The following is a 27530-nucleotide window of genomic DNA, read 5'->3' as shown; positions in this document are numbered from 1 at the left end:
TTGAATCCAAGCTCTGGATTCAGGCACTCCAGGTTAGATTCTCAGTATTCCTACTTACGTTTTACCTTGAAGAGGCTGCCAGTTTCTTAAACCTTATGAGCTTCTGTAAAATGTGGATAATGCCTAATTTGCAAAGTTTTTGTGAAGAGGCAGTGAAACTAGTAATGCTTCTAGAAAAAAGTAGCTCTTAATCAGTGGTGGCTGTTCTATCATTTTAGACTATTTTCTGTAGTTTTAAACACAAAATTTCAAAGTTTGTGTTTTGTAATGTAAAAGACTTGACCCTTCACAATATGTGTTAGATACAAATATTGGGCAGGAACTGTCTTACCAGTTGCTTTGTGCTATGAGATAATGGGTGGTGTGACTCCAGGTGTCACTTGCTTCTCTATAACAGGAAACTTTTAAGTATTAGAACCTAAACTTGGAACTATTTTCTTTCCACCAAAATCCATACTGGATTTTGCAGAATGGAACAAAGTTTATGCAGAACAGAGTGGGACAGAAAAAGGCATCATACAAAAAGAGAAAAACTATTCCCTGGGTAAATAGGCCTATTCCCCTAGAGGGAATTTTAGAGTACACAAAGGAGGAGACTCCAATCTGTTACATAGATATCTGCAGTAGGAAGTCAGGAATGAGTCTCTCTAGAGTTAGGGAACTGCAGTTGATGAAGCTACTGTATTTAAAATGTGAACACTGAACAGTCGAGGACAGAGAGACAGAGAAAGGTTCTGATACTGATAAGCAGCCTGTGCATGTGGTCATGGAAGACCTTGGAGCACAGAACAAGAAGACTCAGGCAAGACCAAGTCAGAAAAGCAACTGGCAAGTTCTGCGAGGTAGAGGTTTCTCTAATTATACAGCAATGCACAATTGGAATTAATAATTAATGAGACGTATATAGTTTATTCTGTGTATGTGTAGCCTTCATATCTACCAGTTTCATATCTATTCTGCCTGGGAAAAAAACAAGATTTTAGGTCTCCCTCAGCCAAAATTTGTCTTTTCCCTTATTTGGGGGAATTTTTACAGAATGTCTGTCAGTTGACTAAAGTTGCTAGCTAGCATTAACTTCTATCCATTAGCAACTTCTCCACTGCTGGCTCCCATCAGTCCGTACCTGCTGCTGCCTCTCCAAAGAGGCACTTCTTGTGGCACTGACGTCATGAGAATCCAGTGTTCACATGGAGGGTGATGTCTCTGGGGTGCCAGAATTAAGCTGGCTCCCAGCAGAAACTGAGCAAAGGACCTCCTCATCTCAGCCATACTCATCCAGGTCCCTGAAATTGAACTACTTGTGCCCAGGGGACAAGGGGACCTGTCCAGGGGACCACAATGGACAATGCCCAGCCCTGGTCAAAGCATCTTCCTTATCTTCCTTTATGGTTGTCTCATTCCATCAAGATGTCCTCTCTCCTCTCCCAGGTATAACCATTTCCCTCTCTCCTTCTCATCCCAAAGTGGCCCTGCGGGAGACCAGTGATACTGCCTGTGAGGGGGAGTGTGGTCTACAGCTCAGATGCTTACCTCCCTAGTTCTAAGCCTACTTCAGTTAACTCTTAAAAGGGATTTCATTCACTCCATCCTGTAAGAGGCAGCCATCCTCAATGTCTGTTTGTTCTCATAAAGTTTTCAGGAAAAGAATCTGCATCCCAATGAAACAAACTGAATACATTTGAGATTAAAAGGAACATTCTGCATCCTGGAGCTGGCTAACCAGTTTGGCAGGTCTCTACCCCTTCCAGCATGGGCTGAGCAAAGCTTGTTTTGGCCTGGGTGTGCCTCACATTCTCTGTGCTTCTGAATAGGTTACGCTTTCTGATGCTCCGTTTTATCAGCTTACAATTTTCCTCGGATAACAGCAAGCAATTTCTCATTTCCTTCCTCCTTTGATGTATGATCTTTCAAATATTCATAGATGTTTTCCCTGCCTTTTTTGTTGCGAACCTGGGGTATTTATCTTCGGTCTTTCAGTCACATCAGTTTTGCTATTCTGAGTTCTTACCCAAATGTGTGGCAGCTGGAGGTTTCTAGAGTCTGGTTCCCAGAGTGGAATAAGAAAGCAAAAGATTTTGGGCAAATGGCCTTGAGCCTTGTAGCCATAAGCAATGATGACATACTCCTGCCTGGATTGGACCCTGTGTCATTTCTCTGAGGCTGAACCTTGGTTCACGTTTTCCTGTTCTTTCTGCTCCAGAAGGAGCACAACTGTGGCCCCAAGGGAAGGGAACCAATCTTTTTGTGAGTGAAACAGTAAATTTAGGATGCCCTGTGTTCTCTTCTGAGTAGAGTGGGGTTCAGGTGCAGGTGTCACAGGAATGAGAGAACAGAGTTATAAGAAGCCAGCTCCATAGCCTTGGGTAAGTTACTGAAGGTCTCTAAGCTCAGTTCTCTTAGCTGTAGAATGCTGATAATTTTGAGGATAATTGAGATGTTTGAACAAGGCTCTGACCATTTGGAGCATACTGTAGGCTCGAAATAACAAAGAAAGATTGCTGCTATTATTATGCATCTTGGAACTAGAGAAACCTGGTATTATATTCTACCTCTGCTACTGTCTAGCCATGTGACCTTCTGTCAGGGGTCAGCAAGCTTTCTGTAAAAGGCCAGAGTAAATATTTTATACTTTACATGGCACATAGTATCTGTTGCACCTATTTGACTCTGCCATTGCAGTGAAAGCAGCTGTAGTCTATATGGAAACAAATGGACATGATTGTGTTCTAATAACTTGTGTTGTTATCTAGTGGAATCCTAACAGCCAAAGAGTTCCTTTCAATAAAGTAATGTGACTCTCTTTAAAGATTAGCCAGTTCCTATTCACCCTAGGGTATTTTCAAAGGAAAACATGTGTTTTTATTTGTGTGGAAATGGTATTAAAATGTCTTGTTGAATATTTCCACTGATCAACTCAGATGAATTGTTTTCTTTTTTCTTCTTTTTAAAAAATTTTCATTTCATTGTTATAAAATTGCACCATATAGTGATTCAACAATTCAATGTATTACTCAGTGCTCATCAAGATAAGTGTACTCTAATTCCCATCACCTATTTCACCCATCCTCACACCCACCTTCCCTCTGGTGACCATCTCTTTGTTCTTTATAGTTAAGAGCCTGTGTTTTTAGTTTCTCTCCCTCTGTTTTTTCCCTTGTTTTATTTCTTAAACTCTGCATATGAGTGAAATCATATGGTATTTGTCTTTCTCTGACTGGCTTATTTCACTTAGCATTCTATACTGTAGCTCCATCTGTGTTGTTGCAAATAGCAAATTTTCATTCTTTTATACAGCTGAGTAATATTCCATCTCTCTCTCTCTCACTCACACACACACACACACACACACACACACACACACAGAGGCACACCTGACTTCTTCTTTATCCATTTATTTATCAGTGGACACTTAGGTTACTTCTGGTTCATAGAGTATTTCTATTTCCAATTTTTTGAGGAACTTCCATATTGTCTTCCACAGTGGATGCACCAGTTTGCATAACCACCGACAGTGCATAAGGGTTCCTTTTTCTCCACATCCTCGCCAACACTTGTTGTTTCTTCTGTTTTTGACTTTAGGCATTCTGACAGGTATAAGGTGATGTCTCATTGTGGTTTTGATTTGCATTTCCCTGATGATGAGTGATGTTGAACATCTTTTCATGTGTCCATGGCTCATCTGTATGTCTTCTTTGGAGAAATGACTGTTCGTGTCTTCTACCTATTTTCTAATTGGATTATTTGTTTCTTGGGTTTTGAGTTGTGTAATTCTTTATACATTTCGGATACCAACTCTTTTTCAGATGTGTCATTTGTAAATATCTTCTCCCAGTCAGTAAGATGTCTTTTAGTTTTCTTGGTTGATTCCCTCGCTGTGCAGAAGCTTTCTATTTTGATGCAGTCCCAAGAGTTTATTTTTTCTTTTGTTTCCCTTGCCTCAGGAGACCTATCTAAAAACATGTTGTTATGGCCTATGTCAGAGGAATTGCTGCCTGTGCTCTCTTCTAGGATTTTTATGGATTCAGGTCTCACATGTACGTCCTTAATGCATTTTGAGTTTGTTTTTGTGTATGCTGTAAGAAAACGGTCCAGTTTCATTCTTTTGCATGTAGCTTCCGAGTGTTCCCAACACCATTTGTTAAAGAGACTGTCTTTTTCCCATTGCATATCCTTTCCTCCTCTGTCAAAGATTAATTGACCATATAATTGTGGTTTATTTCTGGGTTTTCTGTTCTTTTCCACTGATCTGTGTATCTGGTTTTGCACGAGTACCATACTGCTTTGATTACTACAGCTTTATAATATAACTTGAAGTCTGGAATTGTGTCTCCAGTTTTGTTTTTCTTTTTTCAAGACAGCTTTGGCTAATCAGGGTCTTTTGTGATTCCATATAAATTTTAGGATTGTTTGTTCTAGTTCTGTGAATAATGCTGTTGGCATTTTGATAGGGATGGCATTGGATGTGTAGGTTGCTTTGGGTGGTTTAGACATTTTAACAGTATTTGTTCTTCCAGTCCAGGGGCATGGAATGTCTTTCCATTTCTTTGTGTCATTTTCAATTTCTTTCATCAGTGCTTTACAGTTTTCAGAGTATAGGACTTTCACCTCTTTGGTAAGTGTATTCCTAGGTATTTTATTATTTTTGGTGCTATTGTAAGTGGGATAGTTTTCTTCATTTCTCTTTCTTTTGCTTCATTATTAGTGTAGAGAAATGCAGCAGATTTAAGGACATTGATTTTGTATCTTGTGACCTTAAAGAATTCATTTATCAGTTGTAGTAGTTTTTTAGTGGAGACCTTAGGGTTTTCTATGTAAACTATCATGTCATCTGCAAATAGTGAAAGTTTTACTTCTTCCTTATCAGTTTGGATGCTTTTACTCCTTTCTCTTGTCTGATTGCTGTGGCTGGAACTTCCAGTACTATATTGAATAAAAGTGGTGAGAGTGGACATCCTTGTCTCATTCCTGACCTTAGGGGAAAAGCTCTCAGTCTTTCACCATTGACTATGAGGTGAGCTGTGTGTTTTTTCATTTAAGGCCTTTGTTATGTTTAGGTATGTTCCCTCTAAATCTATATTGTTGATGGTTTTTACCATGACTGGATATTATACTTTGTTAAATGCTTTTTCTGCATTTTTTGAAATGATCATACGGTTTTTATCCTTTCTCTTATTGAGGTGATGTATCACATTGATTGATTTGCTAATATTGAACCACCCTTCCATCCCACGAAAAAGTCCCAGCTGATCTTGGTGAATACTTTTTTTAATGTACTGTTGGATTCAGTTTGCTAATATTTTTTATTGAGGATTTTTGCAACTATGTTCATTGAAGATATTGCCCTGTAGTTTCCTTTTTTTGTTGTGTCTTTATGTGGTTTTGGAATCAGGGTAACGTTGGTCTCTCAAATGAATTAGGAAGTTTTCTTTCTTCTTCTATTTTTTGGAAAAGTTTGAGAAGAACAGATATTAACGGATTCGATTTCATTGCTGGTAATTGGTCTGTTCAAATTTTCTATTTCTTCCTGTTTCAGTTTTGGTAAGTTGTATGTTGCTAGAAATTTATTCCAGGTTGTCTTATTCGTTGGCATATACTTTTTCATAATGTTCTCTTCGTATTTCTGAAGTGTCGTTATTTCTCCTCATTTGTTTCTGAGTTTGTTTATTTGAGTCCTTTCTCTCTTTTTTGGATGAGTCTGGCTAGAGGTTTATCAATTTTGTTGATCTCTTCAAAGAACCAGCTCCTGGTTTCATTGATCTCTTCTGTTATTTTTTTAGTTTTGTTATCATTTATTTCTACTCTAATCTTTAGGATTTCTTTCTGCTGAAATGAGTTTTGTTCGTTCTACTTTTCCTGGCTCCTTTAGGTGTAAGGTTCGGTTGTTTATTTGAGATTTTTCTTGCTTCTTGGGGTAGTAGGCCTGTATTGCTCTAAACTTCCCTTTTAGAACCAATTTTGCTGCATGTGAATGATTTTTGGATCATTGCGTTTTCACTTTTATTTGTTTCCATGTATTTTCTGATTTCCTCTTTGATTTCTTGATGGACTAATTCATTGTTTAGTAGCATGTTGTTTAACCTCCATCTATCTGTGCTCTTTCCAGATTTTTTCTTATGGTCGATTTCTAGTTTCATCTGTTGTAGTCAGAGAAGACAGATTTGTTGTGGTCAGAGAAGACGCATTTGATCTTTTTGAAATTGTTGAGACTTCTTTTGTGACCTGATATGTGATCTATTCCGAAGACTGTTCCATGTGCACTTGAAAAGAATGTGTATTCTGCCGGTTTAGGATGGAATGTTCTATGTCTGTTCAATCCATCTAGTCCAGTATGTCATTCAAAGCCACTGTGTCTTTGTTGATTCTGTCTAGATGATCTGGCCACTGATGTAAGTAATACTATTACTGTATTATTATTGATTGTTTCCTTTATGTTTGTTACTAGGTGCCCTTTGTATTTGGGTGCTTCCATATTGGGTGCATAAATATTTACAATTGTTATGTCTTCTTTTTGGATTGTCCCCTTAGTGATTATATAGTGTCCTTTGTCTCTCATTACAGTCTTCATTTCACTGTTTTAAAGTTGACTGTGTCTGATAGAAGCATTGCTACCCCAGATTTCTTTTCACATCCATTTGTATGACAAATATTTCTCCATCCTGTCACTTTCAATCTGCATGTGTCTTTAGGTCTGAAGTGAGTCGCTTGTAGGCAGCATATAGATGGGTCTTGTTTTTTTATTCATTCCATCGCCTTCTGTCTTCCGATGGGAGGATTTAGTCCATTTACACTCAAGTAATTATGGATAGGTATGTATTTATTGCCATTTTGTTATTTGTCTTGTGTTTGTTTTCGTGGTTCTTCTTTGTTCCTTTCTTTCCTTGCTCTCTTCTCTCACCATAAGCTGGCTTTCTTTAGTGATAGATCTGGATTCCTTTCTCTTTCTTTTTTGCAAAATTATTCCTGGTGATTGATTTGTGGTTACCATGAGGCTTCTATGTAACCTCTTCTGTCTACAGCAATCTATCTGAAGTTGATGGTTGCTTAAGTTTGAACTCATTCTTGACTCCTCTTTTCCCTTTGTTTTAGGTATATGGTGTCATACTTTACTTCCTTTTGCTTAGTGAGTCCCTCGAGTGAGATTTACTGATATTGTTACTGCTTTTGAGCTTTCCACTTTTGTTACTCTTACTTATGGTCTTTCCTTTCCATTCACAGATTCCCCTTTAACATTTCTTGTAGGACTGGTTTAATGGTCATGAACTCCCTTAACTTTTGTTTGTCTTGGAAACTCTAACTCTCCTTCTATTCTGAATGATAGTTTTGCTGGATAAGTACTCTGGCTACAGACTTTTCCCTTTTGGTACTTTTTTTTTTTTTTTTAAGATTTATTTATTTATTTTTAGAGAGCAGCTGAGTGGGTGGCAGGGCAGAGGGAGATGGAGAGGGAGAGAATGTTCAGCAGACTCCCAGCCAAGTGTGGAGCCTGATGCAGGGTTTGATTCCACAACCTTGAGATCGTGACTTGAGCTGAAACCAAGAGTCAGATGCTCAACTGATTGAGTCACCCAAGCACCTCTCTGCTCTTTGAATATAGCATGCCACTCCTTTCTGGCCTGTAAAGTTTGTGTTGAAAAATCTGCTGATAGGCTTATGGGGTTTCCCTTGAATGTAGCTGCTTTCTTTTCTCCTGTTTCTTTTAGAATTCATTGTTTATCACTGCTTTTTTGCCATTTTAATTACTATGTGTCTTGTTGTGGACCTCCTTAGGTTGATTTTGTTGGGGTATCTCTGGATCTGAATTTATGTTTCCTTCCCCAAATTTGAGCAGTTTTTATCCTTTATTTTTTCAAAGAAATTTTATGTTCCCTTTGCTCTCTCTTCTTTTGGGATTCCTGTAATGCGAACGTTATTACACTTGTTGGAGTCACTGAGTCCCCTAAGTCTGTTCTCAATTTGTATAATGTTTTTCCCCTCATCTACTCAGCTTGGTTACTTTCCATTACTCTGTCCTCCAGGCTGTTGATTTGTTCTGCTGCTTCTGACCAGCCCTGTATTCCATCTAGTATTTTAATTTCAGTTATTGTATTCTTCATTTCTGATTGGTCCCTTTTTCATCTCTTTGTTAAAGGTCTCACTGATGTCTTCCACTCTTTTCTCAGGTCTAACAAGTATCCTTATGGTCATTACTTTAAATTCTCTATCAGGTGTAGTGCCTATCACTGTTTCATTAGGTCTCTTGCTAAGATTTTGTCCTGTTTTTAAAATTTTTTACATATTCCTTTGCCTCCTCATTTTATCTATCTCTGCATCTGTTTTTGTGTGTTAGGAAAGTCAGCTACATCACTTGCTTTTAAAAAATATGGAATGTTGGGGCGCTGGGTGGCTCAGTCGTTAAGCATCTGCCTTTGGCTCAGGGCATGATCCTGGCAGTCTGGGATCGAGCCCCACATCAGGCTCCTCGGCTGGGAGCCTGCTTCTTCCTCTCCCACTCCCCCTGTTTGTGTTCCCTCTCTCGCTGGCTGTCTCTCTCTCTGTCAAATAAGTAAATAAAATCTTTTAAAAAAAATGGAATATTTTATGTATTTTTGTGTCATCCTTGGTCAGGGGCCATGCTAATCTTCTCTGTATGGTTCCAGTTTTTTAGTATATGTGATGCCAAAGCAAGTACTTTAGTTCCTTTTTTGATGTTGTCTTATTAAACAGGGTAGTTGAATGAAATCCAATTTTATAAGCTCCCCATTCATTATATAATAAAGAATGTCTTTGATCTTTTTCCTGAGTTCTTGTGAGGGAGCTTCTAAATCCTTGGAATTTCCCAAGGGACAGGAGTATCTTCGTTATTCACTGTGGGACCCCAGGATTACCTCTGAGTTTATGCTAATTCCTGGTGGGACCCTAGATGTCAACATGGGGACTGACCAAGTTGGAAAAACAACTCTGTGATTAGAGGGTTGAAGCTTTGATTCTGGTGATATTAACCTTACCTCCTGACCTTTGGGGAAAGGAGAGGGGCTGGAGATTGAGATCTGTTATGTGGTCGATGATTATTACACCAAGGTTTAGTTGGTAAACATACATTGATGTGCTGGAAGGATGACGTGTCTTAAAGACATGGAATATTTGTGTTTGTGACTCTCTTAGATCTTGATCTCTTCATTTCAGTGTTCATGTATTGTATTCTTTGTAATACAACTTTAATCATAAGTACAGCATTTTCCTGAGTTCTGTGGATTATCCTAGTGAATTTATATGTAGCTTCAAGTCATTTATAGAACAGCACTTATTTTCACATCTGACGTGATTCCTTGTGTACATATTTCCCTTGGCCATACTCTAGAGGGGAAGAAGTTCAGCATGGTATTTAGGCAGGAAAGTTGCCTTAGTCCCTTGATTCAAAGCTCAACAAATATGACTTCTGATTTTTATTGTAATGTGGCAGACTAAAGATTATTTTATTATCCCACTTTACAGATGAGGAGGGTGTAGCTCAGAGATATTGGGTAAAAACTTATCATAGTTAAAATTCAAGGCTCTTCCAGCATATCAGAGAGATCCCCTAAAACTTCTAATTGTGTAAACTGTTATGTCACTACTTACTACTTATATATTGCCTTTCTTAACTCATAGTAATAATAATAATTAATAATAATAATAAAATGACTAGCATATGTATTATTTACTATATGCTAAGAATTGTTCTAAGTTAATGTGTGTGTATGTGAATGTATGTGTGTCTTGATCTGTTTGGGCTGCTGTAACAAAATTCCACAGACTTTGTGTCTTCTAGACAACAGAAATTTACTTCCCACCATTCTGGGGGATGGAAAGTCCAAAATCAAGGCACAAGAAGATTCAGTGTCTGGTGAAGGCCCACTTTTGTTGAGGGAGCTCTCTGACACCTCATTTATAAGGACACTAATTCCATTCATAAGGGTTCCATCCTCACGAACTGATCACCTTCTAAGAGCCACACTTCTAAATATCATCGCACAGCTGAGAAGTGGTGAAATCTGTATTTGAATCCAAATAGGTTGACTGTGGAGTTCATATTCTTAGTCACTAATGTATACTGCTTCTTAGAAAAAATGTTATGGCAGCTAATATACTAGAGGCAGTCACTGTGTGCCAGACATAACACATGTCTGTGTTAATATATTTAATTTTCATAACCATCCTGTACTGGAGACTATTATTAACCCATTTTGTAGATGATGAAACCAAAGTACAGAGCGGTTAGATACTTGTTGAAGGCCGTCAGGTTGGTTTAGCAGGGCTCACACTGCTGTGTAAAAGAATCACCCCAGTTCTCTAACTTGCTTGAGGAAGAATGTTTAGATGACAAGACTGGCTAAGGGGAGGGTAATCTCCCCTGTGTGGTTCCTTGGGGACATTGCTAAACCTTGTAGAAAGAAAAGGAGAGTAGTGGGAAGGGGTACTATTGAGAATTGCTCACATATGCCCTTAAGTTAAGAAACCAGAGATAAATTCATAGATGGGGAGGCAATCCTTGAGTTACTTGTGGCCAGCATCGTAGTAAATCCTCCATCCTCTTGGGAATATGTGTCAAGGAGCTCCTTCCCAGTTTATAGCTCTGAGAGGATTGTCAAGTGCCTGGTGTTCCTCTTGTTTCTGCCTCTCCAGGCAGCCAAGAGACAGATCGGGCTGCAGTTTTGCTGAAGCTGGCCGTTCTGTAGGTTGTTCAGACATGTGATGGTGTATTTTTTCCTTGCGCCATTATGCTGTGGACAGGAATTACTGACTTACACCCTCTTTGTCATGTCTTTTCTACTTTCGCAGCCTCTGTTTACAGATCCCATGGGATCAAACCTTACTTCTACAAAACTGCAGCTTACCTCAACAAGCTTTTACCACGAAAGGAAGAGACAAACCTTTTAAAAAATACATCTTTTAATTGTTTCATTTGGGAAGAGAAAGAATAAACTATAAATAATTTTTACACGGGTGTGTACACAGATAATTATTTCTCTAAAAAGAGTAATAGTGACAACAAAGTATGCCTGGTGGGGTGCACAGCAGTGTGCTGGCAATATTGATCTGGGGGCTGGAAGCTTGTTATCAAATAAGAAATTAAAAAGAAGAACCACACAGCTCACTCATACTCTGCGTGAGCATGTGGCATCTGTGCTTTGGGTTCAATGCTGGCTTCCCATCTGCTTGGTGACACAATTTAAGGAATCAAGGTGGAGACTGTGATCTATGGGCTCATGGTGATTGGATCCTCACTCCTGAACTGTGCCTCTTTCTCAGCAGGGGCTGGTGACAGCTGAAATACTGAAGTCCTCTTGGGAAGAATTCCATATCGGGACTCTTCAGGCAGGGAGGTCCCAAGAGAGGGCCGTCAGAGGTAGAATGAATGTCCTGTTATTCTGCAGCAGCCTAAATCTGTTGACTTTCACTGGCCCCTGGCAGAGTTGTCAGGCACTAACATTTGGCTTAATTTAGTGATGACAGCTCCTGGGCGAGGGGAGGTAGGTGAAGGTCAAATTCACAGGGTTGTGGGCTCAGTGTTCTTTCTTCTTTTCCTCTGTTTCTCATCCTGACACCTCCTCTTGTGTTTTCTTTCTCATTTAAATTTGTTAGTTGGTCCCATCACCGTCTATGCTGTTGCCCCCATCTGGGAACCCCGGAATCATTTTCCACTTCTTCTTTCTTATTTCTCACGTCCAGTTAGCCCTCTCAGTTGGGCATTTGACCCTTGAAACCTTTTTTTCGGAAGAGACCATCCCTTCCATTATTGAGATTTATCCTAGATCAGATTCTTCTCGTAAGAGAGCTTCCTAACGACTTTCTCTGCCATCAGTGTGGCCCTCTCCAATTTAAGAACAACACAGTTTCCAGAATGATTTTTCTGAAGTGGTAGTTCTCAAACTTTTCTGCATATCTGAATCATCAGGGACATTTAAAAACTGATGTTCAGACCATACCCCATACTGATGAAATCAGGATCTCTTAGGGTTGTTGGACCTTGGCATTTTGCTATATCTTCTTGAATGAATCCAGTGTATGGTCATGCCTGAAATCATTGTCTGATCATATCTAATTTCATTTCTCTTGCTCAGAAATTTTTCATGGCTTTTTATTACCCACAGAATTGAAAGCTTGTACTCCTTAACTTCAAATTTCTAGGCCTTTATGATCTGGCACTAACCACTATTTTTGTTTGTTTTTAGTTCTTTATTTAAATTTAATTTAGTTAACATATACTGTATTATTAGTTTCAGGGGTAGAATTTAGTGACTCATCAGTTGCATATGACAGTACTCATTATATCAAATGTCCTCCTTAATGCCTATCACCCAGTTACCCCTCTGCCCCCCACACCTCCCTTCCAGCAACCCTTAGTTTGTTTCCTAGAGTTCAGCATGTCTTATGGTTTACCTCCCTCTCAATTTTCATCTTATTTTATCTTTCCTTCCTTTCCATTATGTTTCATGTGTTTCATTCTTAAATTTCACTTGAGTGAAATCATATGGTATTTGTCTTTCTCTGACTAACTTATTTCACTTAGCATAATACCTTCTAGCTCCAACCATCTCATTGCAAATGGGAAGATTTCATTCTTTTTTGATGGCTGAGTAATATTCCAGTGTGTGTGTGTGTGTGTGTGTGTGTATGTGTATATATATATATAGATATATATCTATATAGATATATATAGATATATATCTATATATATACATACCACATCTTCTTTATCCATTCATCTGTTTTTTTTTTTTAATAATGATTTTTTATTATATTATGTTAGTCACCATACAGTACATCCCCGGTTTTCGATGTAAGGCTCGATGATTCATTAGTTTGTGTATAACACCCAGTGCACCATGCAATATGTGCCCCCCTTACTACCCATCACCGGCCTATCCCATTCCCCCACCCCCTCCCCTCTGTAGCCCTCAGTTTGTTTCTCATAGTCCATAGTCTCTCATGTTTCATTCCCCTTCTGATTACCCCCTTTCTTTATCCCTTTCTTCCCCTACTGATCATTCTAGTTCTTATGTTCCATAGATGAGAGAAATCATATGATAGTTGTCTTTCTCTGCTTGACTTATTTCACTTAGCATTATCTCCTCCAGTGCCGTCCATGTTGTAGCAACTGTTGAGAACTCGTTCTTTCTGATTGCTGAGTAATATTCCATTGTATATATGGACCACAACTTCTTAATCCAGTCATCTGTTGAAGGGCATCTCGGCTCCTTCCACGATTTAGCTATCGTGGACATTGCTGCTATGAACATTGGGGTGCATATGGCCCTTCTCTTCACTACGTCTGTATCTTTGGGGTAAACACCCAGTAGTGCAATGGCTGGATCATAGGGTAGCTCAATTTTTAACTTTTAAGGGACCTCCACACTGTTTTCCAGAGTGGCTGTACCAACTTGCATTCCCACCAACAATGTAGGAGGGATCCCCTTTCTCCACATCCTCTCCAACAATTGTTGTTTCTTGCCTTGTCTATTTTTGCCCTTCTAACTGGTGTAAGGTGGTATCTCAGTGTAGTTTTGATTTGAATTTCCTTGATGGCTAATGATTTTGAACATTTTTTCATGTGTCTGTTAGCCATTTGTATGTCTTCATTGGAAAAGTGTCTGTTCATTTCTTCTGCCCATTTTTTGATTTGTTTATTTGTTTCTCGTGTATTGAGTTTGAGAAGTTCTTTGTAGATCTTGGATACCAGTCCTTTATCTGTAGTGTCATTTGCAAATATCTTCTCCCATTCCGTGGGCTGCCTCTTAGTTTTTCTGACTGTTTCCTTGGCTGTGCAGAAACTTTTAATCTTGATGAAGTCCCATAAATTCATTTTATCTTTTGTTTCTCTTGCCTTTGGGGATGTATCATGAAACAGGTTTTCATGATATATCCATTCATCTGTTGATGGACATCTGGGCTCTTTCTATATTTTGACTATTGTGGACATTGCTGCTCTAAACTTTGGGGTGCATGTGCCCCTTCAAATCACTATACTTGTATCCTTTGGATAAATACCTAGTAGTGCAGTTGCTAGGTCATAGGGTAGTTCTATTTAAAAAATTCTGAGGAACCTCCATACCATTTTCCAGAGTGGCTGCACCAGTTTACATTCCCACCAGTAGTGTAAGGGGGTTCCCCTTTCTCTTCATCCTCACCAACATCTGTTGTTTCCTGAGTTCCTAACCACTATTTTTAATCCTTTCTCTACATCTTTCTGTTTCTGGTTCTAATTTACTGTCTTGGGTTACTCACTATTCCTTATATGTGCCATGCCCTTTCTTTCCTCAGTGATCTTGCTCATATGTTTTTTCTTCTTCTAGGATTGCTATTCTGTCATTCATTGATCCAGACAGTATTTTTACTATTTGCTATGTTAAGACACCTTGTCAGGCAATAGTGAGCAAAAGAAGATGCTGTTCTCAGCCTCTTAGATCTTACAGACCTACTATAAATGTACAGTTGTTACTGTGACAGATACTACACCACAGAGGCATACCATGCTATAAGGGTTTATAGTGGGGGACTGATCTACTTAGAGTGGTGAAGGGTTTCTCCTGAGAAAGAAATGCTTGAGATTCCTTAGGAGATCTAATGGCTAAAGAAATAAAATTAGGTTTCTTACCTTAAAAAGGAAAAGAAAAGAAAAGACCATGATTGTAGTAAACTCTTCTAGGACGAGTTCTGGCAGAGGGAGCGGTGTGAGCAATGGCAGGAGGGGGCATGGCAAGGACACAGACTAAAAGAAGAGCTAGGTATCCTGACCAGATAGAGCAAGGGGGAGAGCATGGTGGTGTGAGATGAGGCTGGAGAGGAAATGGTGCAGGCTGTACAGGGCCTAGAATTCTATTCATGTGCTTTTGTTCTAAGAGCAATGGGAAGTCACTTAAGGGTTTCAGCAAGGGGATGTGGTATTCTTGTTTTTTTTTTTTTTAATTTTTATTTTTAGAAGATACCTCTGGGTGCTGGTTGAAGAATAGACCATATAGAGCATATAAAGCACAGTAGATGTGGATAGATCAGGTGGTAGTTAATTAGTAGTCCAGGCCAGAGAGATGTGACTTGAGGGGCTTGCTCCCATGTCATCTCTGTGAGGTGAAGCTCATCCAGAGGGAGAGAGGGGCGAGGGAAGAGTTGGACTGGACTGTCCATAGCTTTCATACTATATTACAAACTACCCAGATGATGAAGCCTTCTTAATCTCTGGATCAGGATGACTGACACATTCTATAAGCATCATAGCCACTCTTTCATTTCCTGAAAGCAGAGACTTTTCCTTATCATCATCTGTAATGAACATTCAGTGCAGACTGAAATAAGAAACAGCATATGGACTTTTGGAGCCAGATAGCTTGGATGGGACTTGTAGCTTCACCAATTCTTAGTTCTGTGACTTTGGGCAAATTAACTCATGTCTCTCTGCCTTGGTTTCCTCATTCCCCTCAAAAGGTTGTTGTACTGAAGGAGTTCATAAAATGTACTTAAACAGTGCCTGGTACATGGTGGGTACTACATTTGTGTTTGCCATTATTGTTATTACTATTATCATTAATAAGAGTATTTATCTCATTTTGTCAGGATCTGGTTGCTTTAGGAAAGGGCTTGAAAGGAAGTAATAAGATTTAAATTTTCATCAGGTTCCTCTCACATGATCTGTAGGTTATTTGTGTAGGGGGACTTTCTGTTGTCTCTAATTTGCTCACCATGTTAGAGATTATGATGGCTAATTTTATGTAGCAATTTGACTGCGCAATGGGGTACCCAGAAATTTGGTCAGACATTATTTGGGGTGTGTCTATGAAGGTGTTTCTGTGAGGTTACCATTAGAATTGGTAGACTGAATAATGCAGATTGCCCTCCCTAAGGTGAGTGTACCTCATCCAATCAGACGAAGTCCTGAATAGAATAAAAGGCTGGGTAAGAAGAAAAGTTAATGGTCTGACTGTTTGAGCTGGACATCAGTCTTTTCCTTCCTTTGGACTTGAACTGAAATACCATTTCTTCTTGAGTCTTGAACCTGCCAGCTTTCAGAGAAGAACTACAACTTCCATTTTCCTGGGTCTGCAGCTTGCCTAGGAGATCTTAGGACTTGTCAGCCTCCATAATTGTATGTTACTTCCTTATAATAAATCTATGTCTGTCTGTCTATATGTTATTTATTTTATTTCTCTGGAGAACACTGAGTAAATATAGAGGTGGTGAAGGAAGGGTTTCTAAATAAGGTTTTATTATCCTAGTGGAAACCCTTGGAGTAAGTAGTCATGATCCAAACTGATGGCTAATGACATCTAGTTAGCACTCCTTCTGCATTTACCCCACTTAAAAAAAAGTCAATGTCATGACCATAGTAAGAAAGTTCTCTAGCAAGTTTGATGCTGTACTTAATTATAGATGTCTCATTCATCATGCCCATAGCTGCTTTCTAGCAGGACATCTGAGGAGCTATTTTCCCCCTTGGTCTAGATGAAGTAAATGATGTAAGAGTTAGATGTGTCCCCTTTTTCTCTCTCCATTCTGGTTCTCTGGATCCTTTCCTTATCCCACATCCATCTTCACAGTGCAGAGTCCAAACAAATATTTTATTTCTTTCTTAAGTTATCACAGCTTTTAAGGGAGCAAATGAATCTTTTTCTTTTTTATCAAAGAATTACTACAACTTGTGTCTACCAGCACAGGATGCTGCTTCTTCCCTGTAGCATTGCCTTCCAGCAAAACACTGTGGCTCTCCTTTGTCCAAAGTCAAACTGTAAATCCAGTTACTTTATAACAATATTGAATGAAATGAAAATCTTTGAAGTTTCTCTTCTCTGACTTAACATTTAGTTGAGAAAAATGAAGTTGCCATTGTTTGAGCTGATGAAGATTAAATGGACTGCTTCTGAATTTAATTGAGTCTCTGTTTGAATAATATCCATGGTGGGTCCTACTGCAGTGTTTGGTGATTAATGGTGAGAATGAACAACAGTAACATCTGGACCCAAAGCTGTTCTTGGCTTAGAAGGTGTTCATTCCTTTGAGAAAAAGGATTCTCTGCATCATTGTCCAAATAATCATTAGCAGATAGATCAGCTGAGACATTTTAATTAAAGTTTCAAAATGTAGGGAGAAGAAAAGTTTCTTAACACTTTTTTTATGTATCCAAGTTAAAATAAAAATTATGTTATTAAAAAAGAGAGGTTTCTACTTCCTCTGAGGAAGAGAAGGAAGGGTGAATTATGAAGTGGCTTTTGTTTGCTCATGAATAGGTGCACAAAAAAGCAGATTGGGGACCTAGGATATGTTGTCAGTTGTTTTAAATATATGGTAGGAAATATTTAAGAGAACTTTGCGGAATCATACATATTTGAGAAATAGTTTTCCCTGGTTTTATTATATAAATTTTTATGAACTAAATAAAAAAGTAGTTATGGAAAATATTAGTGATGAATAATTAAGATGATATAAGAAATAAAACATAGGAATGTTTTAGAATTTTTTTTTTACATGTTGATATACTGGAATTGTTACAGAATGTTGGGTAAATAAAATGACTTCTACATCTGTGCTTATTATCATAGGCATTCCCTGGGAGGAGGGGGAGACAGCTAATCAAATACATCAACAAATTACTTGGAAAGTGTATCTTAACTGAAGATATTTTAGTCTAATACTCAACTAAAAATATAACGAATACATTTAACAGAGCAACTGTTTAGATTTAACACTGAGGAGTTGCAGGATCTAGTAAAATGATTTTTTTCTTTATTTTAATGTTTTTTTATTATATTATGTTAGTAAACCATACAGTACATCCCTAGTTTTTGATGTAAAGTTCGATGATTCATTATTTGCGTATAATACCCGGTGCACCATGCAATACGTGCCCTCCTTACTACCCATCACCAGCCTATCGCATTCCCCCGCCCCCCTCCCCTCTGAAGCCCTCGGTTTGTTTCTCAGAGTCCATAGTCTCTCATGCTTCATTCCCCCTTCTGATTACCCCCCTTTCTTTATCCCTTTCTTCCCCTACCGATCTTCCTAGTTCATATGTTCCATAGATGAGAGAAATCATATGATAATTGTCTTTCTCTGCTTGACTTATTTCACTTAGCATTATGTCCTCCAGTGCCGTCCATGTTGTAGCAACTGTTGAGAACTCGTTCTTTCTGATAGCTGAATGATATTCCATTGTGTATCTGGACCACAACTTCTTAATCCAGTCATCTGTTGAAGGGCATCTCGGTTCCTTCCACGATTTAGCTATTGTGCACAATGCTGCTATGAACATTGGGGTGCATATGGCCCTTCTCTTCACTACGTCTGTATCTTTGGGGTAAATACCCAGTAGTGCAATGGCTGGTCATAGGGTAGCTCAATTTTTAACTTTTTAAGGGACCACCACACTGTTTTCCAGAGTGGCTGTACCAACTTGCATTCCCACCAACAATGTAGGAGGGATCCCCTTTCTCCACATCCTCTCCAACAATTGTTGTTTCTTGCCTTGTCAATTTTTGCCATTCTAACTGGCGTAACGTGGTATCTCAGTGAGGTTTTGATTTGAATTTGCCTGATGGCTAATGATTTTGAATATTTTTTCATGTGTCAGCCATTTGTATGTCATCATTGGAAAAGTGTCTGTTCATATCTTCTGCCCATTTTTTGATTTGTTTATTTGTTTCTCGTGTATTGAGTTTGAGAAGTTCTTTGTAGATCTTGGATACCAGTCTTTTATCTGTAGCATCAATTGCAAATATCTTCTCCCATTCCGTGGGCTGCCTCTTAGTTTTTTTGACTGTTTCCTTGGCTGTGCAGAAGTTTTTATCTTGATGAAGTCCCACAAGTTCATTTTTTCTTTTGTTTCTCGAGAAGCCTTTGGAGATGTGTCATGAGAAAGGTTGCGGTGGCCGATGTCGTAGAGGTTGCTGCCTATGCTCTCCTCTAGGATTTTGATGGATTCCTGTCTCACATCAAGGTCTTTCATTCATTTGGCATTTATCTTTGTGTATGGTGTGAGAGAGTGGTCAAGTTCCATTCTTTTGCATGTAGCTGTCCAATTTTCCCAACACCATTTATTGAAGAGACTATCTTTTTTCCACCGGATGTGTTTTTTCCTGCTTTATCAAAGATTAGTTGCCCAAAGAGCCGAGGGTCCATTTCTGGGTTCTCTGTTCTGTTCTCTTGGTCCATGTGTCTGTTTTTGTGCCAGTACCATGCTGTCTTTGTGATCACAGCTCTGTAGTACAGCTCGAAATCCGGCATTGTGATGCTCCCAGCTCTGTTTTTCTTTTTCAACAGTTCCTTGGAGATTCGGGGCCTTTTTTGGTTCCACACAAATTTAAGGGCTGTTTGTTCCAGTTCTTTGAAAAATGTCATTGGTATTTTGATCGGGATAGCATTGAAAGTGCAGATTGCTCTGGGTAGCATGGACATTTTAACTATGTTAATTCTTCCGATCCATGAGCATGGAATATCTTTCCATCTTTTTGTGTCTTCCTCAATGTCTTTCAAGAGTGATTTATAGTTTCTAGAATATAGATCCTTTTCATCTCTGGTTAAGTTAATTCCACGGTAACATATGGTTTTTGGTGCTATTGTAAATGGAATGGATTCCCTAATTTCTCTTTCTTCAGTCTCATTATTCGTGTATAGAAATGCAACTGATTTCTGAGCATTGATTTTGTATCCCGCCACATTACTGAATTGCTCTATAACTTCTAATAGTTTGGGAGTAGAGTCTTTTGGGTTTTCCATATAGAGTATCACATCATCTGCAAAGAGAGACATTTTGACTTCTTTGCCGATTTGGATACCTTTCATCCCTTTTTGTCGTCTGATTGCTGTTGCAAGGACTTCTGGTACTATGTTGAATAATAGTGGCGAGAGTGGGCATCCTTGTCGTGTTCCTGATCTTAAGGGAAAGGCTTCCAGCTTTTCCCCATTGAGAATGATATTTGCTGTAGGCTCTTCATAGATGGCTTTTATGAGATTGAGAAATGTACCTTCTATTCCTACACTCTGAAGGGTTTTAATCAGGAAAGGATGCTGTATTTTGTCAAATGCTTTTTCGGCATCGATTGAGAGGATCATATGGTTCCTGAGTCTTTTCTTGTTGATATGATGTATCACGCTGATTGATTTGCGAATATTGAACCACGCTTGCATCCCAGGTATGAATCCCACTTGATCGTGATGGATAATCCTTTTAATGTACTGTTGGATTCTATTAGCAAGTATCTTGTTGAGGATTTTGGCGTCCATATTCATTAGGGAAATCGGTCTGTAATTCTCCTTTTTGAGGGGGTCTTTGCCTGGTTTGGGGATCAAGGTAATATTGGCCTCATAGAATGAGTTTGGTAGCTTTCCTTCTGTTTCTATTTTTTGAAATAGCTTTAGGAGAATAGATATTATTTCTTCTTTGAATGTTTGGTAGAATTCCCCAGGAAAACTGTCCGGGCCTGGAGTTTTGTTTTTTGGAAGGTTGTCTTTCACTGACTCAAACTCTTTGTAATTATTTGGCCTGTTTAAAAAATCAGTTTCTTCCTGTTTCAGTCTTGGTAGTTTATGGGTTTCCAGGAAGGCCTCCAGCTCTTCCAGATGGCTTAATTTATTGGCATAAAGCTGTTGATAAAAGTTTCTAATAATCCTTCCAATTTCAATGGTGCTCGTCGTGACCTCTCCTTTTTCATTCATAATTTTAATAATCTGGGTCCTTTCTCTTTTCTTTTGGATAAGTGTTGCCAGTGGTCTGTCAATTTTATTGATTCTCTCAAAGAACCAGCTTGTAGTCCTGTTGATTTGCTCTACTGTACTTCTTGTTTCTGCTTGATTGATTTCAGCTCTAATTTTGGTCAACTGCTTCCTTGTGCATGGTTTAGGCCTGTCCCTCTGTTGCTGTTCCAGCTTCTTGAGGTGAGAATATAAAAACTGCAGTTTAGATTTTTCTATTCTTTTGAGTGAGGCTTGGATGGCTATGTATTTCCCCCTTAGGACTGCCGTTGCAGTATCCCATAGGTTTTGGACTGTTGTATTTTCATTCTCATTTGTCTCCATAAATTTTTTAATTTGATTTTTGATTTCCTGGTTTATCGAGTCATTCCTGAGCAGGATGGTTCTTAGTCTCCAAGTGTTTGAGTTTCTTCCAAATTTTTCCTTGTGGTTGAGTTCCAATTTCAGAGCGTTGTGGTCTGAGAATATGCAGGGGATAATTTCAGTCTTTTGGTATTGGTTGAGACCTGTTTTGTGTCCCAGAACATGGTCTGTTCTTGAGAATGTTCCATGGGCATTAGAATAGAATGAATATTCTTTGGTTCTGGGGTGTAGTGTTCTATATATATCTATGAGGTCCAACTCGTCGAGTATGGCATTCAAAGCCCTTGTTTCTTTGTCTATTTTTCGTATGGGTGTTCTGTCTATTTCTGATAGTGGAGTGTTAAGGTACCCTACTATTAATGTATTTTTATCTATAGGTCTCTTTATTGTGGTTAAGAGGTGGCTTGTGTATCTTGCTGCTCCCCTGTTGGGGGCCTATATATTTATAATTGTCATATCCACTTGTTGGATACATCCTTTAAAAATAATATAGTGCCCTTCTGTGTCTCTAACTATAGTCTTTAGTTTAAGATCCAATCTGTCTGAAGTGAGAATTGCTACCCCAGCTTTCTTTTGAGGTCCATTGGCGTGAAAAATTGTTTTACATCCCTTCATTTTCAGTCTGGATGTGTCTTTAGGTTCAAAATGAGTCTCTTGTGGACAGCAAGTGGATGGGTCATGTCTTTTTATCCAATCTGCAACCCTGTGGTGTTTTATGGGAGCATTTAGGCCATTTACATTGAGACTGAATATTGAGAAATATGATTTTAATGATGCCACGTTGCCAGTAAAGTCTTTGTTTCTATAGATTGTGACTTTCTGTTCTGTATCACTCTTGGGGCCTTTTTACCTTTATAGAATCCCCCCTTAATATCTCCTGTAGGGCTGGTTTCGTGGTTACGAAATTGGTCTATGACTGGCGATTCTGGAAGGTCTTTATTTCTCCATCAATTCTGAATGACAGCCTTGCTGGATAAAGGATCCTTGGCTGCATGTTTTTCTCTGAAGGAGCTTTAAAAATGCCCCCCCCAACCCTTTCTCTTATTCCAGGTCTGTGTAGACAGGTCTGATGTAATTCTGATACCTTCTCCTTGGTACGTGAGAAATTTCTTTGCCCTGGCCGCTTTCAATACTGTATCCTTGGATCTAATATTTGCGAAATGCACTATGACTTGACGTGGCGTAGGTTTGTCGTGGTTGAGCTTGGGAGTGGTCCTCTCTGCCTCTTGGACACGGATATTTGTTTCCCTTGCTAGATTAGGGAAGTTTTCAGCTACAGTTTGTTCAAATATCTCTTCTAGACCTCTGTTTTTCTCCACCCCCTCGGGGATGCCGATGATTCTGACATTGGAACGTTTCATTGAGTCAGTAATCTCTTGTAACCTACATTCTTAAGCGTGGATTTTTTGAAGTCCAGATTCTACTTTAGCTTTGTCTTCTACTAACCCATCCTCTAATTCGCTGATACGTTCTTCTGCCTCATTCACCCTGGCTGTCAGAGCCTCTAGTTTTGCCTGCATTTGGCTCATAGAATTTTTAATTTCTGTCAGATTCGCTCTCATTTCCGCCCTTAGAGATTCTATATTCTCATTAACATTTTTGTTAATACTTTTTTCAAGTCTACACATCATCTTGACCATTGTTACTCTGAATTCCATTTCTGATAATTTGGTTATATCCATATCCATTAGTTCTGTGTCAGAGGCCACAGACTCATTGTCTTTTCTTTGCTGGGGCGATTTCTCCTTCTCGTCATTCTGATGAGGAGAGGTTGTGGGGTTGTCCAGAGCCCAAATTTTTGACCGGGACCCAGGCTGTTCGCCCTTGTTTTATAGGGATCTTAGGGATGTGGGCTTCTTGATTTTTCAGCCTGCCTTCTGGGGGAGGGGTCTGCCACGCCAATACTCAGGCAACCCTGTTTGGGTAGAGTCTCCGTGTCCCTTGCGAGGGGGGATGGGGATGGGCACACTGTGAGCTGGTCTTTCCAGGCTTTTGTTCTCTGGCGGCTTTCCCTGGCGGTTTGCTGTGCCTCTTCTGAGAGTCAGAGCAGCAGCGGCCGAATCTCAGCCTCTGTCTCAAAACAGAGGGATCGTGGACTGTTCTCCACTGATGTTCTGGCCACTTTAACTCTGTTTCTGTTGGTGCTGCTCAACCCTGTAGCGTCCCGGGATGTGCGCCCCACACCCGGCGTCCCAGCCCTCACTTCCAGGGCCGGTGCATCTCTCTCCTTTGTGTTTCTAACACCGCCAGCCACCAGCCGCCCCCTCGCGCTCCGGAGCTCCAGTTTTCGGTTTGGTCATGCGTTCCCCGGCTCACAGTCTCAGTCTGCTGTTTCGTGGGTGCCAGTCCGCGAGCCCGCCCGCTCCCCCGTGCAGGTGGCTACCGCTTCCCAGAGCCCGAACGCAGTGGCTCACTCCCACTTCCGTTTATCTTCTGATATCTGTGGGCGGTTTCACGGCTCCCCGCTTCATACCTCAATACTCATGGCTGGAAGTGTTCATTTGTAGAGATCCAGATGTATCTTCCTGCGTCTCAGGCTGATTCCGTGGATGTTCAGGCTGGTCTGGTACCTATCCAACTCGACTCAGGGGACCGGCTGAAAAAGGGGTCCCCTACTCCTCCGCCATCTTAACTCCCTATTCTTTTCTTTTTTGTCACAGATTAATTGACCATACGATTGTGGGTTTATTTCTGGGTTCTCTATGCTGTCGCACATCTGAAACTAATGTAGCATTTATATGATTTATATCATAGGGAGCAAGTGTATCTGACTCTCTATAATGTGAAATCTCCCCTACGTAATAAAGATTTGTCTTTTTAGCTTTGTCCTTGTTGGAATTGAAAAACCCACATACTTTCTGCCCAAGAGGAAAATACTTGCTTCGCACAGAATGACAAGTTTAGTGATTGTCTTATATCGAGATAATAGTCTAATAAGAGCGTACTATTTTTTTTGTAGAATATGCAAACATATCTAATTACTTTTGTAGGGTTAGAGTCTGTTGAGTTTAATTATTCAGCAGATAGTATTGGACTTCTGTTGTCTATAGGCACTATAGACATATACAAGTGAGTTAGATCTGGCTCTGGTCCTCAGAAAGCTTATAGTCTAGTAGGGGAGATCAAAAAACTTGAATTAAAGGGAGACTGTGGTAAGCATCAGCATGGGTTGGCAGAGAGCCTCTGCTAATCTGAGTCACAGAGTCATGTAGTGACCAAGGGTACTAGAGCTTTCACCACTTGCCACCTCAGATGTTGCTCGTTACCTGTCAAGAGAAAAGGTACTGGAGCATCTGTGATCACACTGGCAGTTAAATGTTCAGCCTAGAAAGGTCACCCGTAACTTCCTCTACAACTCAAGGTCCAGAGAGAGTCACAGGGCTTTACCTGATCAGATAGTGCAGATCTGCCATGTGCAAAACTACCTGGAACTGGAAATAGGTGGCAAGGAGCATTAATGGCTGTTCCAAGAACTAATCCTTGTATTGGAATATCCAAACGCTCTTGATTCTGTGGGATGAGATGAAGTGAGGCTATTTAACAGGGATAATAATTTGGCTTTAGATTCACAATTGCAATGTAGATTCAAATATCTGTGCTGGTGGTGTGAATCATGACATTTAATATTAAATAATGAAATAGTTTTCTTGCAGACCAATTTTAAGAAGAGATTTTTGTGTTTGGTCTCTTTCTTGCTTTCCTCCTGTGATTGCAACATTTATTTAAAGTAAAGCACCTTCCTAAGCAAAGTGACTTGATTGTCTCATGGTTCTTAACAAGACGTCTGTTGGGCTTTCATCTTCTCTTGAGAACATAAGAGGGTTAAGTGAGTTATAAGGAGTTTTTCAAATTTCTCTGCCTTCTGGCTTTTTATAATTTCTGACAGTGTTTGCCCCTCTCATTCTTGTTTTTCAGGTTTTTTTCGAAGCGATTCTTGTCTATTTGTTTCAACATGTGAATGTTAAAATCATTTTTGTGCTTTTTAATGGTAATGTTGCTTAGACAATAGAAGTAAACAGCAACAATCACAATAAAGCAACACAAGTAAAAGAGTTAAATATGAAACAAGAGTTAAATAATTATGTCCAAAACAATTCTGAAAATCGAGTGAAAGTTGAATAGGTTGATTATGATTGCCATTGCTAGTATTCTAGAAATTTCTATATTTATAGCACTCATTTTAAAAAGGGATGATCCTATTGGGAACTATAAATGAATTGAAACATCTTGGCCAAATTTATGGAAGTCAGATTCATAAATGGCTTCTGAGACAAACTAGAATATAGTTCATCTTTAAAGGTAACCTGTGGGAGGATAAGCAAGACCTTCTGAGCCATCACTGTCGTCTGAAATTCTTCAAAGTTTCACCAGGCCAAGAGAGAATATGCTTTGTAAGCATCGTCCAGAAGTTAGCTGTAGAGTGAGAGTTTTGTTATATGATCATTGGAGAGGTTTCAAGTAGTCAAAACCCTACTTTTAACAGACAGTGCTAATTGCCAGTGGGATACCAGGCCACAAATTCAGACATTGAAATGTACTGAAGTACGAGAAAATGTTGGGATGGCATTGCTTAGAGGAAGAGGGTTAAAGGAGACAACATTTATTTTGGACTTCAAACCAGGTACCTTTATATATATTATCTCATTCTGTCCTCATAATAAAACTTGGAGGCAAGTTTATTACATTCCTCAATTTATAGATGAGAAAGCTCAAGTTGAGAAAGGCTTGTCAATTAGCTTTGAAATGGGATACATGGGATTGGCGCTCATGTGTGTTGAACTCTAAACCATGCTCTTTCCATGATACCACCCACTTTCTTGGATCATTTGGTTAAGGGAGAGGAACAAGTGGGATAATGGAGAAATGGAACCAAAAAGATTTTAGCAAGGGATAGTATCTTAATCTACTTTTCTGTCATTTTTCATGGACCTTCAGAACTTTTTACTTCTGACCTTGGTGCATTAAATCTATAGACACATAGTAATCTTGACTGAAGCAAAAATCATGGTTGGGCCTGTAGAATTATTCTGCTTTTCAGTGATCCCAAGGGCAACTTCAGATTTGCTTTGCCTTCTGTAAAGGGTGGTCTTTTACTTTATAGAACCATCTGTAATATATCACATTTTGAATCAAATTTAGGTTTTGAATATCTATGACTTGTATTGGTTATATATATTTGAAACATGTGATGTTTAAAGGAGCAGTTTTTCTTCCTTCTTCCCAGGTTTATTTAGCTTAGTCACCTCAATCATTAGAGGCTTATTTACTTTCTGTGATAGGTGGGCCCTTTCAAACCATCCTGACAATACAGAAGTATCCGAGGCCTGGTTAAGATACTCAAACTAAAGATTTCTTTGGAATATCAGAAATAAAAACTAGAGGTTCATGGTCAAGGACTGAGTAAATAGCTCATACTTTAATCAAGCTATGATGTCTTTGAGTGTAACAGGGGCAATATGCAAAAATAACTAAAGCCCCTTTCTCTTAGGAAGTGGTAGTAATAGATCCTATAATTGTATAGAAAATGTTACTGCAGAATAAGTACATTTCTTTTTTTTTTAAAGATTTTTTATTTATTTATTTGATAGCATGAGCTGGGGAGAGGGGCAGAGGGAGAAGCGGCTTCCCTGCTGAGCCACCCAGGCATCTCCATTGCAATGCAATATAGTGATAGCACATTTGCACAACACTCTTCAGTTTATAAAACATTTCCTTGTAGAGTCTCTCTTTGAGCTTGACAGCAATTCTATTAGGTAGGTATGACAGTTTGTATCCTAGCCCCATTATCTGGTGAAGAAGTAGAGAGTTAGTAAGTGTAAATGACTTGTCCAAGATCACATAATCAGACACAGAATTCAGGTTCTCTAAATCCAAAATCAGATCTTCTGAGCACTAAAGGACTGTACCTGCATATTTGTGAGCACTTATGAGAAAAGATTTCAGGGGCAGGGTTGCTGATAATCCCACTTGTTCCAAAATAGTGCTTCAGTTCTCCTGTTTCCCTGCCTAGTAATGGTAGCTCTTATTCTACCACTAACTTTTGGGTGATGCTTATGAAGCATATACTCTCTGTCACTGTCTCTGGAAGACTTTGGAGAATTTAAAAAGATAGTTAATGGCCTAGAAGGTCTTGCTTGTTTCCCCAGCCCACTACCAATGTTAATATGAGTTCCATAGATACTCTCAGATAGCATTTCCCCACATTATGTAGATTGTACTTCTTTTTTTAAAAAAACATTTATTTGAAAAAGAGAAAGTGAGAGAGAGAGCACGAGCAGGGGGAGCAGCAGAGGGAGAGGGAGAAGCAGGCTCTCTGCTGAGCAGGGAGCCCGAGGTGAAGCAGAGTTCCATCCCAGGATCGTGGGATCATGACCTGAGCCAAAGGCAGATGCTTAACCGACTGAGCCACCCAGGTGCCCGTTTAGATTGTACTTCTTAGCTGTGTGATCTTCTTCTTTTTAAAAAGATTTATT

The 27530-nt window shown here is 39.3% G+C and overlaps 1 non-coding gene across 1 annotated transcript; it reads right to left on the bottom strand.

The window, feature by feature from the left end:
• Nucleotides 1–8559: 8559 nt before the first annotated feature.
• On the bottom strand, nucleotides 8560–8668 carry LOC121101602. Its single transcript, XR_005833586.1, has one exon. It is a non-coding gene; the product is annotated as a U6 spliceosomal RNA (small nuclear RNA).
• Between the last annotated feature and the right edge of the window lie 18862 nt (nucleotides 8669–27530).

This window comes from Ursus maritimus, unplaced genomic scaffold (assembly GCF_017311325.1).
Source record: "Ursus maritimus isolate PB19 unplaced genomic scaffold, ASM1731132v1 scaffold_8, whole genome shotgun sequence".
In the NCBI taxonomy this organism is placed as follows: domain Eukaryota; kingdom Metazoa; phylum Chordata; class Mammalia; order Carnivora; family Ursidae; genus Ursus; species Ursus maritimus.
Note: the sequence above shows the minus strand (reverse complement) of the source record. Positions and strands in the feature narration are given on the sequence as shown.